At 42.3% G+C, this 22,135-nt stretch overlaps 1 protein-coding gene across 1 annotated transcript in view; it reads right to left on the bottom strand.

Moving 5' to 3' along the window:
* Window positions 1-14,072, bottom strand: part of ARHGAP5 (Rho GTPase activating protein 5) — an 80,614-nt gene extending 66,542 nt beyond the window's left edge. Inside the window, exon 1 of the mRNA XM_088456585.1 lies at window positions 13,975-14,072. The gene's annotated coding sequence lies outside the window, so the exon portion shown is untranslated. The remainder of the gene's footprint in view (window positions 1-13,974) is intronic.
* Window positions 14,073-22,135: the final 8,063 nt, after the last annotated feature.

Genomic DNA, 22,135 nt, shown 5'->3' with positions numbered 1-22,135 from the left:
AATACATTAATCTTCCCAGTGCCAAATGGGAAACTTTTCACCTGTTCGGCTGTATTTCACAGGCAAAGTTTTAGAGTAGGTGCCATAAAGCTTTTGGGCAAGAACTATTGCCCAAAGTACTCACATCAGTTTCCATAAGGTGCGTACACAAACTGTATGATTAAAATGCACGATGTGAACAATAACGATCATATCGTTAATATCGTGCATTTTTCTGTGCCACCAACAACCTGCGATGCGCTGGCACGTATGGACGATAACGATATCGTCAATCGCCCGTGCATGCAGGCCAACCCGGTCAATATCGACCAGGTTACTATAGGGACCCACGATCGTTGATCGCGGGTCGTTGGTGATGTGTGGTGGATGATCGATATTGATCATCCAGCACACCTAGGAGATCGTTCAACGATATAATTATCGTTGACGATTGTCCCGTGTGTATGCACCAAAAGGGTTCACCACAAGAGTATACTGTGAAAACAGTATATCCCTTTTCTATTCTACCTGTGTAGTCCACAAGCTGAGCAATGAATTAGAAGGAAATAATAATGTGGAGATCTGACTAACAGGTGCCTTTTTGTTTGAGAACCAAGTCAGTTATTTCCTCTATCATTATTCATACTGTTTTTACCCAATTATTTATCTCTAGAGTGTGGTGTGTATTTAGTGCAATCAACTTTGTTTTCCTAATAAATAGTATTTGAATTAAAATAATGAGAGAATGCCAGGGGCAGTGTAGGAAGAGAAAGTGGGAATTTTAGGCACAATGCTCTCAAGTATTTCCAGCATATGACTATTTCTTACCCAAGTAGCTACCAAAACATCCATTCTCTGCATCACCTGGCTCGGCTACTGCAATCTCCTCCTTTCTGGTGCTCTCTCACCTCTCCAAGTCTGCTGCCCCACTCTGCACATAACTGCCTCCACGTGTCATTCAGAATATAATTCATATTACTCATCCTTACCAACAATTCCCTCAACACCCTTTTCCCTTCAAACATCACAAAATATTTTTCAAGCGCCTCTCACTCTAACATACTTCTCCTGTGCCACTACCTACTTTTGCCATGAGAGACTGATCCGACGAAGTGGAGCATGGCAAAAGTAGGTAGTGGCACAGGAGAAGTATGTTAGAGTGAGAGGCGCTTGAAAAATAATATTTTTTGTGATGTTTGAAGGGAAAAAGGTGTTGAGGGAATTGTTGGTAAGGATGAGTAATATGAATTATATTCTGAATTACATGTGGAGGCAGTTATGTGCAGAGTGGGGCAGCAGAATTGGAGAGGTGAGAGTCAATCGTTTTTTAAGGCGCTCTAATTTATGGGTGCCCAATGTTGCAATTCAATTGTTTTTGGGCACCCATTAATTATTGCGCTTCAGCTGGTTAGCTCAAGAGAAAATGTAGCACTGGGCGGGTATCCACTTATCATTAAATCACTCATTAATGGTGCACAAATCTGGCATGTCGTTTCCGACACCAATCATTGCCTGAACATGCTGGTCAATCTGCCGATAACAACAGATTGACCATGTTCAGGGATGAGGGCGGGTGTCTACATTGAACGACATATTGTTCAGTGTAGGCACTGTAGGGGGAAGAGGAACGACTGTACGACTACAGTGTTGTAATCGTACTGTTGTTCCACTATCTGCTAGTGGATACGCACCTTTAGTTAGAGATCAGACAAATACATCTAGGATTAAATTGGGCAGGTTGATGCTCCTGTAGCATCTGGTGATCCATTTTTTTCAGCACAATCTCTAAATGATCAAGGGCCAAACTTGGCCTATCCAGCCATTCTGTGGAAGCCCTCATAACCTTGTGTGTTGATGACTGCACACATACTAAAATAATCTGCTGAAGGCAGTAAGTTTCCTCAGATTGATAAAATCTCTTTAATTTATATTCTGCATGTTTTTGAACACGTACAAATTTGGCCTAAATAATGAAGTTCCTGGATGGTTTGCACAGATTTCACAGCCTTTGTGGACAGTATTAAACATAATTAAATACAAGAGCAGAAACAAAAAAATAATAATTTCTCCGCACCAAATGCTAATCAGTTGTGATGGACTTCACTTGTGCATGGGGCTATTGTGTTGCTGAAACAGGAAAGGACCTTCCTTAAACTGTTGTCACAAGGTTGGAAAAACACAATTCCCTAGAGTGTAATTGTGTGCTATGTCATTAAGATTTCTCTTCACTGGAACGAAGACGACCAGGCCACACCACGAAAAAACATCCCAGGCCTTTATTCCACCTCCACCACATTTTTCAGTGAACAGTACACATTATTCTCCTGGCATCCACCATATCCAGATTCATCTGTCAGATTGCCAGATGGTAAGGTGTGATTAGTCACTCCAGATAACAAGTTTTCACTGCCACAGGGAAAAGCATGGTTTGCATTATACCACTCCTGACGATATTTGGCATTATGCATGGTGATCTGTGGTTTTTGTGCGGCTGATTGGCAATGAAAATCCAATCCATTGAGTTTTGCAGTGATGTTTCTCCTACACGTTTCTGCTTCACAATAACAACAATTACAGTTGACATGGGCAGTGCTAGCAAGGCATACATTTAGTGAACAGACTTGTTAAAACGTTGACATCTTATAACAGTGACACGTTGAAAGTAAATGAGCTCTACTGTAGGACGCATTCTACTGCCAATGTATATGGAGATCTGGTTATTAAGTCTTCAAATAGGGGGAAGGGGTGTAGAGTGAGGTGAGTGCAAGTCAGAGCAGTGGGATGTTGCTGATGCCTCCAGCTACTACTTGCAATAGTTAGCTAATGCTAGCTGAAAGGTATATAGTATTACTGATCCTTCCATTTGGTCTCTTTTCATGTTACAGCAGAGTGAAGCACTGTATGTAGTGTAGCATTCTTTGTGTGCTATGCTTACCAGTTCCTGATGCTGAATGGCTCCTGCAACGCACCCTCAAGAATGCAAGCAAAGCACAAGACACTCGCTCCCCAGGGAATAGTTTTCACTTCTTTTAATAAAGCAAAGTGTGGGCTGCAGCAGATTTCTACCACTCCTGGCTGGGAAAAGCAAGCTAGGAGATCGCCAACATATAAAGAGGTCACTTCCGAATCACACCACTGACCATGGGGAGACTGAAAAGCACACTGAACTGTGGAACTGGAGCCCTACTAAAACATTCCTAAAATACTGGGACTGGCCTTCCTAAGGGGTAATTATATTTGAATGTATGTTTATTGTTAGAAAAAGTTTAGCTACACATTCCTCTTTACAGTACTCCTGTAGAGGTTGCTGGAGAAAAAGCAGCAGTAAAATGCATCACCGTGCCTATGGAGTATGCAAAAAACAAACACTTAAATGATTATGTGGAGCCAGTATGTACAAACTGTGTTACCAAGAGACTCAGGGCCTGATTCAGACCCGCTCGCGAGCGCTGAGAGCTCTCAAGCGGGTCGATGTTGCCCAAGTGCACATGCGCACAACAGAGGCGGCTCCGTCGTGCGCATGCGCGAGACCCAAACAACGACGGCCAAGCCGTCGTTATGAGTCTCGCACCAAATGGGGCGTGCTGTCGATGGTGATTGACAGCACGCCCCCTTTGGTGGGCGTTCCGGGGGCGTGGCTGCCCAGACGGAGGCGTTCCCATGGGAACGCCTACCGTCTGGGGCCGGCCCCACTGACATCACTAGTGATGTCAGTGGGAGTGCTTTTGGCTCTGATAGAGCCAAAAGCACTCCAGGGCTTGCGGCAGCGAGACCCTACCGCAAGGGTCTCGTCGCAAGCCCGATGGTCGCGACCATCATTTTGGCCGCTCGCTATAGCTGGCTATGCGAGCGTGGAGGCCGCTCCAAAAAGGAGGAGGGACGGCCCTGATTCAGAGAGTCCGGCTCTGAATCAGGGCCTCATGTTCAGCTCCCTGAAGAAATAAAGTAATTTCCTGAGTATTGGCTTGAATTTAATAAATACCCTTTTCACACATACGCCAAAAATCCGGATTTTTTTCTGGTGCACGCGCATCGACCCAGGTCTTGGCTATGTGAGAACAGAAACTACTCGGGTCTGCGACCCTGCTCAGGACCAGAGTTGTTCCTGGGAGGGAGCCAGGTCACCTGTAGTGTAAACGAACGCGACTCAGATTTTTAGACCCAGGTTGCTCATAAAAATCTCCGATTGGCTGTATTGGTGAGCCTGCCGATGACATCAACTGCAGGCGCCCAGACCACATGACAGAGAGCACACGGATCAGAGTGGCAGCCGCACCTGCAGCGCAGATGCTGAAGGATAAAGAGTGGCCAGTCGCAGAAAAAAAAGCTTCCCCTTTAAATGACACACCGAATTCCAGGACAAACCCGGGTTCAGTGTGAACGCATCCGATTCGGGAATTTCCCAGGTTTTTGGTGTAGTGTGAATGGGGGTCTCAGACCAGGGTTGAAGCGGAGTTGATAGATTTGGGTTATAGCCGTGTATTTCCTGGGTCTTATGTGTGAAAGGGGTATTAATGAATCTACAGGAGCAGTGGCAACCCATGTCCCGTGAAATACAGAGGATATACAGCCTGCTACTTCATGTGCCAGCGAGTCCGAGGTCTTTTGTGGAAGCAAGTTCCAAGGTCATTTCATACTATAAAGTAGTTAATGTTATTAAAACAAATCAACAAAACCATGGGTATAGATCAGGCGTGTTCACTATGCAGCCCTCCAGCTGTTGCATAGCTACACATCCCTGCATGCTCTGCCACAGTTTTACTATTAGAGTATGCTAAAACTGTGGCAGGGCATGTAAGGCTGCGTGTGGAACATCCCTGGTATAGAGGATACCCCAGCTTCAGATGCATTTGAAGATACATTTTACAGGGGTCAACAGAGGAAAACTAGAATATTTGTTATAGAGCACATGGTTTAATAAAGAATAGAACTGTATGGATAAAAGGCAAGCAACATAGTTATGGCATTAGTTTCCAGAGCGCTTTTAGAATCTGGCCAGAGATCATTTATAAAGATACACAAGATAAAATAAACAGCATTAAATGAAAGTTAATACAATAAAGAAATCATTTTTTGTGTGAAGCTTCAATAGATGAAATTTCACTTTCAAGTAGAACCATGACTTTAGTAATGGTGGTCAGAAGAGAGCTGTAGCTATAGCTATGTGTGGGAGATCCACAATGAAATGATCACTTAGCTATGCCTCTAGTTGTTGGGAGCTGTCTTGTTTGGTGAGAAACTGGACACAATGGAGGCAATTTGATTGTTTACAAGAATGAACTATTTAAAGAGGCCGAAAGCTAATTCAATTGTTTTGGGTGACCAGCTCCGCGGCTGCACTTATCACAGAATCCGAGTAAAGTAGGACTTTGGGACTGGTCTCAAGATGGGTGCGTCTTAACTGCAGCATGCGCGGAACAAGCCGCTTATCGTGTTTAATCCCGTGCTATAGGGCGTTGGAATGCGGCCTAAGCATCCAGCGCGGGCTGGTCACACAAACAACTTAATTAGCTCCAGGTTGCTTTAGACAGGAGTTAATTCTCTCAAAACAATAGAATCGCCCCTAATGTTTAAAAAAAACAAATAATAATTAAACCAATGGTCAGACATCACATAATTTACCAAAAGACAAAAGAAAAATTCCACTTCCTTTACCAGCAATTTAAAGTAGAAAAGTTATTAGTCAGGGGAGCAGCATTACAGGCAATAAAGTAACCTTTTCCAGTCAAGGTAAGCAAGGACCAAAGTCTTTACAATGATCAAAGTTTAGAACTCTAAAGGTGCCGACACACTAAACGATGTGCTCACGATGCAATATCGTGAACGATTTCCCTTGAACTATCCCCAGCAGCTCCCCGCACTCCAGGACACGATATGGTGCTAAAAAGTGTCCTGGAGTGCGGGGAGCTGCGGTTACTCGTTCAGTCTAGGCAGATCAAGACACGGACCTCTCTGCAACACACGGGAAAGAAAACAGTCACAGCCTGATGACGCTGGACACTCACATGTTGTGAGGGTCCAGCGTCATCAGGCTGTGACTGTGTTTCCTTTCCCATGTATTGCAGAGAGGTCCGGCGGCAGCAAGATAACAGTAGGTGCTCTCTATTGCACCCCGTACATGCTGAACCTGATGAGATCGTCAGGTTGACCAGCTTGTACGGGTGATGATAGATGGCAAAAACGACCAGTGGGCACGCGCATCGCTGGTCGTTTTTGTCATTCACATGCCCGATACGCGGGCGATTGCAAGATAACGTCGTTATCGTGCAATCGCCTGTCAAAATCGCCTAGTGGATACCCCCCATTTCTTCAACAGATCTTCAAGATACTTATCTACACATTTCTACTGCACCTCATCATTATCAGTTCTTCACATTTTGAGCATTGGAAAACCATTTTCAATTCAAGGGGTCAATCCAACTAGGTGCAAAGGGGACAAACTGCAGTTGGAACACCAGCAAAAACACAGTAATTTGTCCCCTTGCGAGGGGACAAAATTTTTTGCTCGCAGCCCATAGAAATGTGCGAGTCCAGAGGTACTGGAAGTGTGGCATACAGCCTCACTAGCTCGCAGGTGCGAGGAACTTGCACCTAATTGGATTGACCACCAAGTGTCTCCAGTCAGACTATTTCTCAAACAACATTCCCCAGTGTACATGTAGCTCTTATGAACACTCTCAGGAAACAAGTAAGCATTATATGGCCTTACATAGACAACAATTCTAATAGTACATAAGTCAGAGAACAGTACTAGGGAGCAGAACAATGCTATATTGGCAAGATCCAAAATTAAAAATTCATGGAGTGTCCCTCTCAGAACTATAAAGGGTTGTTATAACCACAAACTCCAGCTCCAGACGTTGGGTTTCTCACCAAAATTCTAAAGTTATACAAGGACTGTTCAGTAATTTCATCCTTTTTAAAACGCAAGCATCTAACACAGGACGGTGTTTAGCCTTCATAATCTATCAAGATGGCCCGCAAGAAGCAATATCATTATGGCAGAAGTATCAGCAATTTGCATCTAGGCAGAAAATGCTGAGGCAGCTTAAAACAATTGAATCCCCTGCAAAGAGAGAAGCAGTGGAAGTTATAGCAAGGTTTTCTTTTTGGCCAAGCAGCCATTGCTTTGTAGTATCTTGGAAAATGTTTTAAACAAAGCCCTCACGTCACTCAGGAACAGACTATACATTCCAAATACTCAGCCTTTGGTGACGAGGAGACTGAGCGGTCGTTGTGAAGAATAAAAAAATAAAGGAGCAACAAATAAAGTAATTGAGGTACTCCTTGAAGCTAGAAAACAAAATGAATTCTTTACCGATTACAGGATTTAAAAAAATATGTATATTCCGGTGTAAAGAAAATTAAAGAAAGCTATTGAATACTGATAACATTTCACAGATCCTATATTTTCTTCAAGAGGGACTGGACAAAGGTCTTGGGTACACACTGACAGATATTGAACAAGATGTTCCTTTAAAGTGGCTTACACTTAAGGGTTTTCTAATCGCAATCATGTCTGCATGGCAAGTCGGAGAACGTCATGCTTTATGGTTTAAAGAACCTTTCCTAAAAAAATGGATATGGACAAAGTGGAATTAAGCACTAATTTGTAATTCCACATTTTTCAAATAAGCTAATTTCTAGTTTTTATTTCAATCAGGAAATGTTACTTCCTATAAAGGAGTACACAAACCAACCAATGTCACAGAAAAATTACCGCGTAGCCAGGACTGGTTAGGGCAATACTTGTATCTTTCCAAAACGAAGAAACCAGAGTAAATGGTTTACGCTTCCTACAAGTTACAAGATACTGTCAATAACACGCTCCACCCAAGCAGACTCTTACAAGTGGTATCAAAGAAGTAATTGTGCAGTTTTACTAGTGAAATTAATGTAAGGTGCCAGAAGACTCATTCTACAATAGTGGTGGAAGAGCCATGTATGCAAGGCGGTAGGGTTGACAGCATTTCTTCATACCTTTACCGAATATCTTCTGGAAGGGAGATCTTTTGCAGAGACTCATTTTGGATGGAATATCCTTAAAACAGTTATTCAATAAAAAGTATTTTCTTTGCACTTTTAGTGTTAATAATAATTAACCACTATGTGCTTCATACATTACTTAGGTATATCCCATTCATCCATGGCTTCCACAGAATTAACTAACCAAATTAGCAACTGAAAACTGACTTTTGCCAGACGCTAAATGGCAGTCATATATTTCCCATGTTGTCCGCTTATGCTTTATAGGATAGCTTGGGAATTTTTTCAAGGACACAGAAGGGAAGGAGAGAGAGATCACAATGTATATCTTCACAGAGCCTTTATTTTTTCCTGTATGTACTCAGCAGACTAAATGCTGGGTACGCACTGGCCGATATATTGGGCGATCAATTGATCAGCCAATATATCTAGTGCCCGTCGGCCAGTGTGTACAGACGATATGTCTGAACGGCGTCGTTCACAGATATATATCGCATTGGCTGTGCTGCACAGCCGATGGACAGATATGTCTGCAGACCGCCCGTACACACGGCGCAGCCGTGGGGAGTGGGGTGGGGCACGCCCCTGACACAACCCGGCCGCCGGGAACCGCGGGCAGGAGCAGATGATGGCCGTTCAGTGTGTATGAACGGCCATCATCTGCAGATCACTCGATCTGCAGATATCGCTATAGTGTGTACCCAGCATAAGGAGTTAACAAAAACTAGTCCATACCTGCCATGGGGTTTTCAAAGAAAGAAAATGATCTGGTAATAACTTGCTTGCACAGGGCTAAATAGTGTATATGGATAATCTACACTAGCACCAGTTCCAAATGAAGTGGGGTACCCAGTCCAGAATAGTTCATGCAGAGTTTTAAAATACAGTCTGGAGGTAATTAAAGTTAGTACAGAAGAATGACAGTCTCTCAAATGTCAATAATGCTTTAGAATATTTATCTGACTCAATGTAAGGTTAAAGCATCCAAAATCAGCTACAAAAAATCAGCACTTTCTAGGAGATGGCGTCTACAGCGCAATGCCAAGGGGCATGTGGACACACACTCAACATCAAAATCTACAACAATACACAAAATGCTTATAAACACACCACTATGAGCTATGTGACTAGCAACATAAGGGCATACATGTATTTTTTGATTGTCACAAAAATGTATACTTTAATGGGAATAACAACTCTCTGTTTCATAAATTATACAAGTGTAAAGTATCTTTGTGACTTTTGCTTTGTTAACAGATAAAAAAAATTAGCCTGATCTGTGCACCATGTCCTGTTCTCAGCCTTTCCAGTCAAAGCAATAGCAAGAATAGTGTAATGTTGGGGCAAGCATCCCTGTGAAAAAGTAATGAGTGTTTTCAACAAAGTATTACGTTGATTATGAATTTGGGGTTCTATAACCTATTCTGCAAAGGCTTTAACATTAAGAGACTCAAGTGTGCAATTAGCCCTTCAGAATATGTACATGGTTTACAAGGTTAAGTGTCCACATATCTAGATGACACTATGAATAATAATTATCATGCCAAGTTGCGTAAGAAAACTGCACGAGGAGCAGTGCAGATATAGTTTTAAATAGGCATATTAAAGCTGTGCCAACACCTAGAAAAAAGAACTTTGTGTCAGGCATCTGCTGCAAAGGCAAATACAGAGTAATGGACCGTACACACGGACAGATCAGACAACGATCAGATATCGTTGTCTGATCGTTCTACATGTGCTGGATAATAGTTATCGAACATCCAGCACATGCACCATTCCCTCAACTACTATAACGTAACCAGGCTAACCTGGTCAATCTCAACCAGGCTGGCCTGCATGCACGGGCGATGGTCGATATCGATCATCCGTGCCCACGCATCGTTTGAGGGGGCAAAAAGGACGATGTAAACGATCAAACTATAAAAAGATATCGTTATTGTTTAAATCGTCCTTTAAATCTGACCTTGTGTATGTACCATAAGACAGAAAACAACTAGATAATCATAATGCAAACACTGTATTGCCACAGTATACATCACTAGTAAGACTACAGGGGCCTATCAATTAGCAGATGTTTTTCTGAGCGATGAAAGACAAAAGATATCCCTTAAAAATTCCGGTGGCTGTGCTGAACGATATCTGTCATGTACATGACAGATTTTGGCAAGCGATGAACGATATCACATGACATCATTCAGGGAGTGGATTTTTTTCTCTGCAGCGCTCTGTAGCTGCTGATAATATCCTTCGTTGTTAACCGCATATAAACTGCCAGATATTTCTAATATCTGGCAGCGATATGCGATAATTGACCAACATGTTGGAGAAATGAAAGATTCAATTTATCGACCGCGGGAGTACGCATCTGTCATCGTTCGGGGCCTATCCATAGCAGATAAATTGAACGAACGAATGATATATCGTTCAATTTATCTGCTAATGGATAGGCCCCTTACATCTCTAATATTGGATATGGTTTTAGGCACGTCTACAAGAAGCACAGAGGTGAATTTGCAGTTACATAGGAAGGATTACTGGGGATTATATGTAGTTGCTGGGCAGTTTAGGTGCAGAAAAATTTAGTCTGCATATGGTTACTGAAATCAGTGAGCACTTAAGTCAGTCACCAGCTGCCTTTTGTATTGTATTAGCATTCTGTAGTATCTGAATAACTGATTGATATATGGGATAACTATTGTAAATGTGACAGTGCCCCTGTACAAAACTATATAAGTAAATACTGTGGAGCGTTAGAACCCTTACTTAGAAAACCTCTCTTTCACACCTCAATGCAGGGTCGCACCAGAGATTTTGTACACGGGTCAATTCCGGGTGCAACCCGGCTGAGACCGCTTTCAGACTGGCTTCCCGACCCCGCACTAATGCCACCGTCATCACGTGGTGAGGGGGCGCTTGGAGATGATCTATGCAGTGAACAGGACCCGGGTCACATCTACCCGGGCTACCCATTCACACTGCACCGCGAGCCGGGTTTAACTCGTGTTCAACCCTGCTCGTTACCCGGGTTGAAATGACGGATTGCTCGACGCGGGTTATTACAAATGGGCCCTTTCACACTACACAGTAACCCGGGTTATTGCTGGCAATGTGAAAGGGGTATAAGTAACATGAGGGGGTGAAGAATACTGCCCATGACAACTTTGCAATGTCAAATAATTTTTACAAAGCTGACACAAAGAAAATGTACACTGGAAATGTATGTGATTTGGGCAGAATCTAGGAAACTTATAATCATTAAGGTGAAGCAAATCGCAGAAGGTGATGGGAGTGGGGAAGTTTCTTATTGAGAAATATAACAAAAATTAAATAAAGCTAATTGTGCATGTGTCACCCCTAGGTTTAGTTATGTGGTGGGTGACAGGGCTGCGCTTCTATTTGTCCACATATTTGTTGATTGGCAGCCATTAGCACTGATTTTACCTATCACACTGACTAAAATTATTTTATTTGGTACTGGACCACCAACCGGAGGCAACCAAGGGTGCCACAGCACCCAGTTTGGGAACCACCTGGGTTAAATGATTAAGGGGAATTTTTTTTTTTTTTGCGCACCCATTAGTTATGGGAGCAACAATCATTGTTTCTTCAATCGGGCATGATTGCCGCGGGGATCCATACTTCTGCTCACACCCTCCTGAGGTGGCGAGCAGAAATCCATTAAAAGTCTGGCTTTTGGGTGCTCTAAACAGGTCTTTAGACGGACTTAGCCACTTTACGCGGCTAAAGCCAGTACATTTGGTCACAACAAGGGCAATAAGTAATGGGCACCCGCGACACTCATGCTTGATCGGAGAAACAAATGAATTGCTATTTCGGGCACCCATTACTCATAATTGTGCAAAAAAACAATTAAATTCCAAGTAAGAATTAAAATTTCTAACAGCCAGCGACAGACTCCGGTGATCAAACTAAGCGGGGCTTTCAATCAGCCACAGGGTAAGTGACTGGAACTGTATAATTAGTGGCCCACAGTAAAGCCCGCAATTAGCCATTAGGACCCACTTAATGCAGATTTCTACTCACACCTCCAGAGGGTGCGGGCAAAAATCTGCATCAATTGCTGGTTCAGCACATAGAAATTAAGACAGAAGCAAAGACTGTAACTGACAAAACATATACAACTGCCAATAATCATGAAGGATGCAGAACATTTTAAATTAGATTTAGACTAACTAAAAAGCATGGTCCCCAATTGATAAAAAAAATTTTTTTTTTTAATAGGTTGTTTGGTGTATTATGATTACAAACAATAAATCTTCTCTAGTTACATTACAAATAAATGTAAAAAATGGCTGGGGAAATAGCTCTATGCATGGAGATCTGTTGCTCTATATGGCATGCCACTCACTCACAGGTAGCAATGGTTGAGGTGGCACAGTTAACACAAAAAAATACAAACCAAGGGATATCAATAGTTAACTACTTTGCAGTACATTGCAACACAACTACAAAATAGCAAATAGTTCTGACTGCCTGCAATGTTCTATTTTAATGAATAGGGAAGTGAGAATGGAGGGAGAAAACCAGGCTGTTTAATCGAAATTCAGGCATATGAAATACAAGTTGAAAAGTAGAAGGCATGTTGTAAAGTTGGTTGTAATCTAAGGCTGGGTACACGCTAGGTGACCCGCCAATGCGACGCCCAATAGTTTGACGGCACAATATATATCGGGCGGGCGTTACACACTGCACGATCCGGTGAAAGACAGCCCGATATATAGCTCGCCTGTACCATTCACCTTCCTGGTGTCGGCAGCTGAGTCGCTCTGTCGTGCATACACAATACTGGACCGACAATCGTCCGAGAAATAGTCTACTGCAGTGGTTACCAAACGTTTTAGAATCACGGCGTCTTAAGAGTTTCAGCATTTTTTTCACGGAACCCATAGGCCAAAAGTTACTTATTGAGAAATTTTGCAAAAATTATTAAATTAAGTCAATTGTGCTTATCTGTCATCCAGTGGTTCAGTTATGTAGTGGTGGACAGGGTTGTGCTTCTGTTTGCGCACATATTTTATGATTGGCAGCCACCTGCTCTGGTTTTGCCTATCACATGGACTGTAAATAAATGATTTGGTCCTGGACCACCAACCCGTGGCACCCTCGCAAGTCCCCAGAGGCACCCCAAGGTGCCACGGCACCCAGTTTGGGAACCACTGGTCTAGTGTGTAGCCAGCATAACTTTTCTACCAAAAGAATAGATACATAATCAAAATGGGGATTGACATTATTTCTTTCTAAATATGCCTGAAGTTAATTATAAGCAGCAAAGACTCACAAAGTAATTGATACTTTAATAAGTAAAATTTAAACTTTAATTTACAGTGGGAGATAAAATGCATTTTATTGAAAAATATTGTAACATACTAAGGGCTCGATTCAATTGAGCGCAATGTAAATAGCGCCGGGAGATAGCTCCCGGAGCTATTCAATCCATCGCGATGTTAGGTTGGGGAAGGCTCGTTCTCGCACCTTAAACAGGGTTTTTAGGCGCGAGAACGTGCATTCCCCGACCTAACTTCCCGGCGCGATGCTGTTTTCCCAGCGCTAAGGGCAGAAAACAGCCTCGCGCCGGGACTTTTGTCGGATTTCTGCTCTCATCCTTGGGGGGATGCGAGAAGAAATCCTATAGTCGGACTTGGCAGCGCGGTGTATTGAATAGCTCCGGGAGCTCACTCCCGGCGCTATTCACATCGCATAGAATAGAATCGTGCCCTAAGTATTTTAGTGTTATATAGCGGTGTGAAAAACAGCATACACACAAGCTTTAGGTCCAAAATAAATTCTTTAAAAAAAGCCTCACTGCAAGATAGTGCTCCTTTTCTGTGCCTCTGCCTTTAACACAAAAGGTTTTTACTTACGGTTATCACCACAAAGGCTAATGCGTCATCAGAATTTAGTTGTCGTAGGACAATTCTTCAAATAGACAAAAATATTATCCATATAGTATATTACTTAAAATGTCTTTATTACCATAATTTGGTATACCTGTTATTCCAGTGAACACCGATCATAATCGAAAAGGTTGCCTTCCACGGCTTTGACACACCAAGTATCTGCAGATCTAAAACGTTATATATTTTCAACCATAACTTCATAGCAGCAATGAAGTTACCCAACCACTTTTCCTGTGGTCTAAGTTCTACTTTAGTTTTGCAGCTGCAGATCACTGATTGATCCTAAGGGAAAAATGTCAAAACACCCACACAGGTCAGTAAAAAGGAAAGTAATGTAAACTGGGCTCTAACAAAAAAACAAACAAAAAAACAAACAATTGTGTAATGCTGGCCATACACAGCCAGATAAAATGTCTGTCAGACCAACAGACATTTTATCTGGCCGGCCGCCAGCCGCACATGTCACTGGCATACACTGTGAAAGAAATCTCACAGTGTATAGCCCGACATCCGCGCTCCGCCCCCGGGGGAGGAGACAGTCAGACACAGGAAATGTCTGTCTGTCGGCCGCGCTGGGCATACACTGCCCGATGCGGCCGACAGTTACCGGGTAAATATCGCATCGGATGGGCATGCTGGACAATTCTGCAAGCCCGACCGAGCAATATTATAATAATATCAAGCGGATCGCCACGATAATTGTTGCGTGTATGGCCAGCATTAGTCATACACCTAATATTTACAGTATTAATAACAGCTGCACAACAAACATGTTGTAGATTTATCCAGGCAGATATTGTCTGGAACATGTTTAGCATATTCGTATATGCAGTAAAAAAAATAAATATAATTTTCATAAAGATGGTATGAAGATGTCTAATCTTTACAGCGGAAATCCTGAATTTAGACAGCACCAGAGGGAACTGGCTTTCCTTTCCATTAAATGTTTATCACTTTCCAAGAAGGTTTTCAAAACTCAGACATAAAATATCTATGTAATGCTGGCCATACACGCTACAATTATCGGGATGATCCGCCCGATATCGGCGGATCGCCGCGATAATTGTAGCGTGTGGGGGGGGCGACCGAGGGTTAAATATTGCTCGGTCGGGCATGCTGGATTGTCCAGCATGCCCGTCCGATGCGATATTTACCCGGTAAACTGTCGGCCGCATCGGGCAGTGTATGCCCAGCGCGGCCGACAGAAAGACATTTCCTGTGTTCCTTCCTACGGAACAGGAAAATGTCTCCGCCCCCGGGGGCGGAGCGCGGATGTCGGGCTGTACACTGAGATTTCTCTCACAGTGTATGCCGGCGACTTCAGCGGCTGGCAGGCTGCCAGATAAAATGTCTGTCGGTCTGACAGACATTTTATCTGGTAGTGTATGCCCAGCATAAGAATGGTGTCTAAATTGGTTACCTACACCAACTTGTTCTGACCCAAAGGCTACAGTCCCTGCCTTTGTCAGTTACAATTGGTACACTTCTTCCATGCCCTCCGGCCATAGAGGAAACACAAACGATATATCACTATAATGTATTGGCTCGATAGTATTTCACAAAGCACACAAGAATGAAAATGAGGATTTGATTAAAACTTGTAAATAATATAGAAAAGTCATCCACTAAAGCTGCGTATCCACTAGCAGATATTAATGAGCGATTGAACGATTACGACATCGTAATCGTGCATGAAAATGTCAAACGACCAGCGATGTGCACTCCCGCTGGTCGTTTTCGACATCATCGCATGAACATGCTGGTCAATCTGCCGATAACGACAGGTTGACCATGTTCAGGTATGAGGGAGGGTGCCTACACTGAACGACATATCGTTCAGTGTAGGCACTGCAGGGGAAGAGGAACGACTGTATGATGATAATGTTGTAATCATACTGTCATTCCACTATCTGCTAGAGGATACGCAACTTAAGTCTAGTAAACAATACTTTGCAGGCCAACTCCACAACAAACTAACAATTCAAACATCCAATGGTCTGAAAAGACGACCATGGGTACCCATACTCTGCTCAGGTGGGCCTTTTTGAGATTGGCCAACTTTCTTCTCTGTTAGTTTCCCATTCATGTCATTGAGAACATCACAGGGAAGGGCTTTGGTAATACCTATCGAGAAGAAAGACGGATCTTCTGTTTATATGTTTACATGCATCAGGGAACCCACCAAGCACCAGTAGGTAATACTCTGCATTTAATTTTAGCATTGGATCAAATTAGGTTGGGTACACACTAGGTCGACAGGTCGGCCGACCTATCTGACAATTGGCAAGTGTATACACACTTACCAATTAGTCTGCCCATTGTGCCGGGCTTGGACAGCTCAAATGGATGGGCATTTAAATCGCCCGCCCAGTTGAGCTGTCAGTCACCGCCGGGTCCGGCAGCATGTGTACGGGCGATTGGCGGGTCGCCCGTACTCATCAGCAGATGTGCTGCACAGCATATCGGATAGGTCTGTGTATAACATCATTCACAGATATATCTGCTGTACACTCCCGGCGATGTACTATAGATAAACGAACAAGCAATATATCTATCAATGGGCACGATTCTATTCAACGCGAAGTGAATAGCGCCGGGAATTAGTTCCCGGAGATATTAAATTAATTTGCGCTGCTAAGCCAAACTAAGGATTTCTTCTCGCATCCCTTCGGGCATGTGAGCAGAAATCCGACAATAGTCCAGGCACGATGCAGTTTTCTGCCATTAGCGCTGGGAAAACAGCATTGCGCCGGAAAGTTTAGTCGGAGAATGCCCGTTCTGGCGCCTAAGCACCTGTTTAAGGCACTAGAACGAGCCTTCCCTGACCTAACTTCGCGCAGCATTGGATAGCTCTGGGAGCTCATTCCCAGCGCTATTCACTTTGCGTTTAATTGAATCGTGCCCACTGTGTACCCAGCATCTTTAACTTATTCATAAAAAGAAATGGCAATACAGACTTTAAATACAAGAATGTTATCTGCACAAAAACAGATCGCAAAGTTTGATGCTATGCAGTTAATCGTAAGCACACGTTATACGTATGGTGCCTTATTCAATTAGAGGCGAAAAGTCAGAGGTCGGACTTTTCAGGTTTTGCTGGGGAAAAAGTATCGGGCGCGTGCCCGCTTATCCTCATATTCAATTAGGATTTGGCAAAAACGAGTTCGTCCCTTAACTTTTTTTTTTCGCCTCCAAAACTAATCCACTTTTTTGGGGGTATCCTATTGAATTTTTTTTGACAGATTACTTTTAGCGCACATTCCAAGGGGTGCAGGGTATTTTTTTTTTTTTAAGTCTGCACCCCAAAACCCCAATTCTGCACTTTTCATCGCCACCTATCCTATGGTGAAAAGTTATCCCCGTTTTTTTACAAAGACTTTTCGCACTTGCGAAAAAAGTTTTTGAAATTGAATATGGGGAAAAATTAAAATGGCGAAAATTTCGTCATCAGCGATAAATTATAGTCGATACCGGTCTTTTCGCTTCTAACTGAATACGGCCCGTAGTATTGGTAAAGCACGACCTAAGTATTAGTACACAGGACACTGACACCATCAGTTTTTTCTTCCTATTTGGTCAATGAGATCCAATAAACTTCACTTTCATGTAAAACAAGAAAAAATACAGCAAGATTTTGGCATGTACACTTTGAGGAACACGCAAATGCTTGATTGTTTTTAATATTAATTTTCTACCATGCTCTCATTAGGACACAACTCAACTCATGAGCATGCAAGTGATCTAGGACTTGTAATCAGATGGTTAAACTTGCATACAAAGTCCAGCGCTATACAGTAAGTTCAACTGATCTGGCTGAGAGCAAAACACGTGCTGCAGTCTCTGTCCCAAAATACAGCTACCCATGACACTATGAAATTATAGTGATACACTGTAGAGTAGGTGGCAATCCAACTTGTGGATACAACACCTACCCATGTATGTCACTTTAGGGGTAGATTCAATTAGGCTCTGGACTGATACTCCCTTGACACCAAAATCCTGGGTCTGAACTGAGATTTAGAACACGGGTCAGTCCCAGATGAGACCCGGGTCAGACCCCATTTACACTGCACCTTCAGTCGGACCGTTCACACTGCACCGCGACCTGGGTCGTTCCAGTGTCCAACCATGCTTGCTTGGATTCCGAGGTCACTCAACCCAGGGTATTTTTCAGGGACCCTTTCACACCGAGCCACGACCCGGTTTGACCCGTCAATTACCCGGGTTATTTCGGCGCCTAGAGCTATTCAACTATTTGGCAACTTCCATGCATGGTAAGCTCGTGGCTAACACGCATTAACTCATAGCTCTTGGGATGAGTGCCTGGAGATATGGAATTATCCCGTGTGGTTAACTCCAGAGGCTGCGAAGAAATATCTGCATTAAGTACACTCTCAGGGCTTAAGGTGCCTACATACTTAGGGATATTTTACACGATTTCTCGATTCCGAAGCATCGTGATGACAAATAGTGTCAAATATGCCCAAATCGTGAGTGTCCACTCACGGTCACGATGCGAGTCCCCGCAGGTCGCAGTGCTGTAGGGCAGGTCTGACAATCTCAGTCACGATGTACTGGAATAGTTAGGACATGCGATAGATCATTTGTCACATTGGACAGTTTTAAACACCAAATCGTGCCCACGACCGCCGGAGAGCTGCTGGGGAGAGTTCAAGGGGAAACCGGACACGATATCGCATCGTGACCACATCGCCAAGTGTGTAGGCACCCCAGGGGATAGTTGGCAGTAATTCAATAGCTGAAAAATGTAATTAAACAATGTTAAAAATAGTTAATATATATTTTTTATTGTGATTAAATTTACTCGTAAAAGGCTATAAAAAAACCACACAGAATAACTACATACAGAAGTGTTAAGAAGCTATGAGAACACTTTTTTTGTAGGATTTTCTTTTGTATTCTTGTTGCGGCCAGTCCCTCTGCAGACTTCAATAGTAATCGGCCATCCCACCTTCCTTGATATCTTTCTTCCATTACCTGAATATCCTGGTGGAACCGTTCACCCTGTTCTTCGCTTAAATCTCCTAGATTAGACGGGAAGTGATCTAAAAGGCTGTACAAAAAATTTACTTAAATACTCATGTTGTCACCTACTTTCTAGAAACATTTTAGCATGTTGTGGACTAATTCATGATAGTTGTCTGCCTTGTGATTGCCTAAAAATTTTTGAATGACAGACACATAACTCAGCCATGCTTCAGATTCGGTTTCAGTCATAGATGTGGTAAAATTTGGATCCTTCACCAGTTTCCGTATCTGTGGGCCGTCAAAAATTTCTTTAATTGTTCAATACTAAGAGATGGAAATGTTCGACAAACATACGTGAAACAATCGCCTGACTTGTCCAATGCTTTTACAAATTGTTTCATTAAACACAGTTTGAAATGGAGAGGCAGCAGTAGGATTTCTTTTTTCATGTCAATTAAGGACTCATGAATGATGTTGGCTTCTCCTACAGTTATAACTTCTCTTGGAGGCCATACAGTTTGCTGCCAGTGCTTTTGTTTTCCCCTACTATACCATAAGCATATGTGACAAAGATACTAGTATATCCACTTTGCTACCAAAGAAGAAAGTTTACCATTTTTAAATCGACACAGACCGCTGATGCTGAGAATAAGCAATTTTTTCTAAGACTAACTTGATCATTTTCATAGTGTCTTATAAGTTTTGTTGGATGACCGATAGGAATCTATGCAAATGTATTCCCATTGTGCAGTAATACGCATTTTAAGCTCCTTTTAGAACTATCCAAACTATCTTGTGCTCGATATTCTGATAAGCGCATCTTCTGGAGAAGTTCCGGAATATTGTTACAATACACAAGATTGTTATCTTGGCTAAAGTATGGCAGTATGGCTTGCTCTCTATTTCAATACGACGTTATAGTAACATCCGGCTCAAGACTTGAAGTCTGGATGCTAAAAGCTCAGCTCCTTTTTTCGATAAATTCAAGTCACAAATTAAATAGTTTAGTTCCTTGAGAAAATTTGTTTGGAGTAGAGGAACTTTCTTCAAACTCACTTTCATCTGTGTTGTCACTTGCACTGGATGAAAGTAACATTTCCATATCATCATATTCAACTTTGCACAAATAACTGAATGATGGTACAGGTAAAACTTTGCTATGTGGTATCGGTTGTTTTGCAGAATTCATACTTGGGTATTCCTAATTGCGTTTCTTAAATAGATTCATACCCTTCATATTTACAGCACAAAATAGCAGTCACTTCAGTGATCTTTTGGCTCACACCACATCATAGGTATGCCGAAATTAAGTCTTTTTCGATCACCTTTAGGCCAATTGCAGAGTGATTTCACGCAGGTTTTACAAACTTTGTGAGGCATCCAAATCTTATCTTGCTGGCTTATGTGACGTCCAAAATAAGCCTGATACGCTTGTTTTACGAACACAGTTATATTTTTTCTTTCTTTTGCAACACTACATATGCTACAAATATAACAAAAAACATCAGGGTTGTTTGTACACCATCTCCGAGAAGAACTCATGTTTACGGCGAAAACGTTTTGTTTCACACATTCAGTGCTAACTCCCAACAAAAGCCGGGGACGTACTGAACAAAACAAGCCCAAACGGCGGGAAATTGGTTGTGGTGGTACAGAGAGAGGGCCGAACAAAGGAACAGGAGGTGTGCTAACTGCGTCACTCGGTCCTCTCCATTGCTCCTCTCTGTATGCTGGGAGGAGGCGTGGCTGTGGTCTGAGGATGTCCCAGCAGTGCACTGCCATGTCTCCTCCCAGCGTTAGTGAGGAGATTTGAATGTGTTATGTGTCTCAAGTGTGACTACCAGCTACGTTATCACAACTAAAACAATTATTGTTACTGTTGAAAGAAGGTAGTTGTTAAAAAATTCTGTTAAGTAAAGCAGGCCTAGACTAGTAAAATACTTCAAATGGAGAAAATAATTTAATTATATATTTTTTTCATTAATTTGAAAACTGGAGTCAATTCAACTATAGCGAAGATCTAATGCAAAAATAGGATCTACGAGTACTCTCAAACAAAATGTCACTTCTATTTAATTTGCTTTTAAAATAGTTCAGCATTTTTTACATATACGCACACATCACTTGCCCCATCCTCCTTTCTAGACTACCTTAATTCAATATTAAATGTTACTCATACATTTTTTTCCACTAATAAAGATTGAATACAATATGACTAGACAAATCCCAAGAGCAAGGTAGTCAATGCACATAAAATACATGGAATACACAGAACTAGTGCCCACCTTGTGTCATTTTCATTGAGATAATAGATGCACTAACTGTAAAAGACTCTGCTGGCTTTTTATTTTCACATTATTTTGTTCACCGCTCAGGTAGAGATAACAATGGAGCAGGGGTAAGCCAGAACTTAAGCCAATACCCTTAATATCAGGGTGTACATTTACAAACATTTATATCTACTCAACATTGGTTCGGCTAGCACCATTTTTTCCTCAGACAACTCTACTAGTGGACATGGAAAGAACCACAAGAATAGTAGGTAGCACTGACCCTTTTTATGACAACTTAGATAAAGGAGTAGTGCAGCTCAATTTTTACTCTAACCTCTCAAACAGTTTAGGGATCAATGGGTGTGATTAAATTGTTAGAGCAGGCAGGTGTCAGTGCTGGGCACCCAATGGAGCAATTCAATTGTTGCTCCGTCCTGAGGTGGCAAACAGAAATATCATTAAAGCCTAATAAGGCATTTTGACTAAACCCCCTGCCACCCAATGTATTACTATGTAAACTGGAATACAAATAAGCTACACGTTTACAATTGTTTATTTCTTGATATTGTGCCACCAAATTTAGTTTACAGTACAAAACAACTCTGTGCCCTGATGACAGCACAAATCCCTGATTAAGTCTTAGGATGAAATACATGGGGTTCTAGTGCTGCAATCTTTCAGCTGTGAACACAGTTGTACTGAATCTTCTATGTAATCAGAGGATGTCTCATTTCCTATATTACTATAAACGTTTATCTTTAGAGCAACAGTTCTTGTTGGATGGCTGACACAAATATCTATGGGGGTGACATACATGGACTCCTTCCTTGGTTGATCCTAGTTTCCCTTCAGCTAAAGGACACGGACGTATCGTCGAGTGAGGGCGAAAGTGTTGTTCCATGCACTGACAGCGCTGTTATTTTGTCTCAACTGTAGTATCTGGCCACCAATAGTAGAAAATTCTACTCTTGATACGCTTCAGGCACGGTG

This window comes from Taudactylus pleione, unplaced genomic scaffold (genome assembly GCF_031769625.1).
Source record: "Taudactylus pleione unplaced genomic scaffold, aTauple2 ptg000707l, whole genome shotgun sequence".
Lineage (NCBI taxonomy): Eukaryota > Metazoa > Chordata > Amphibia > Anura > Myobatrachidae > Taudactylus > Taudactylus pleione.
This window is presented reverse-complemented; position numbering and strand designations above follow the sequence as displayed.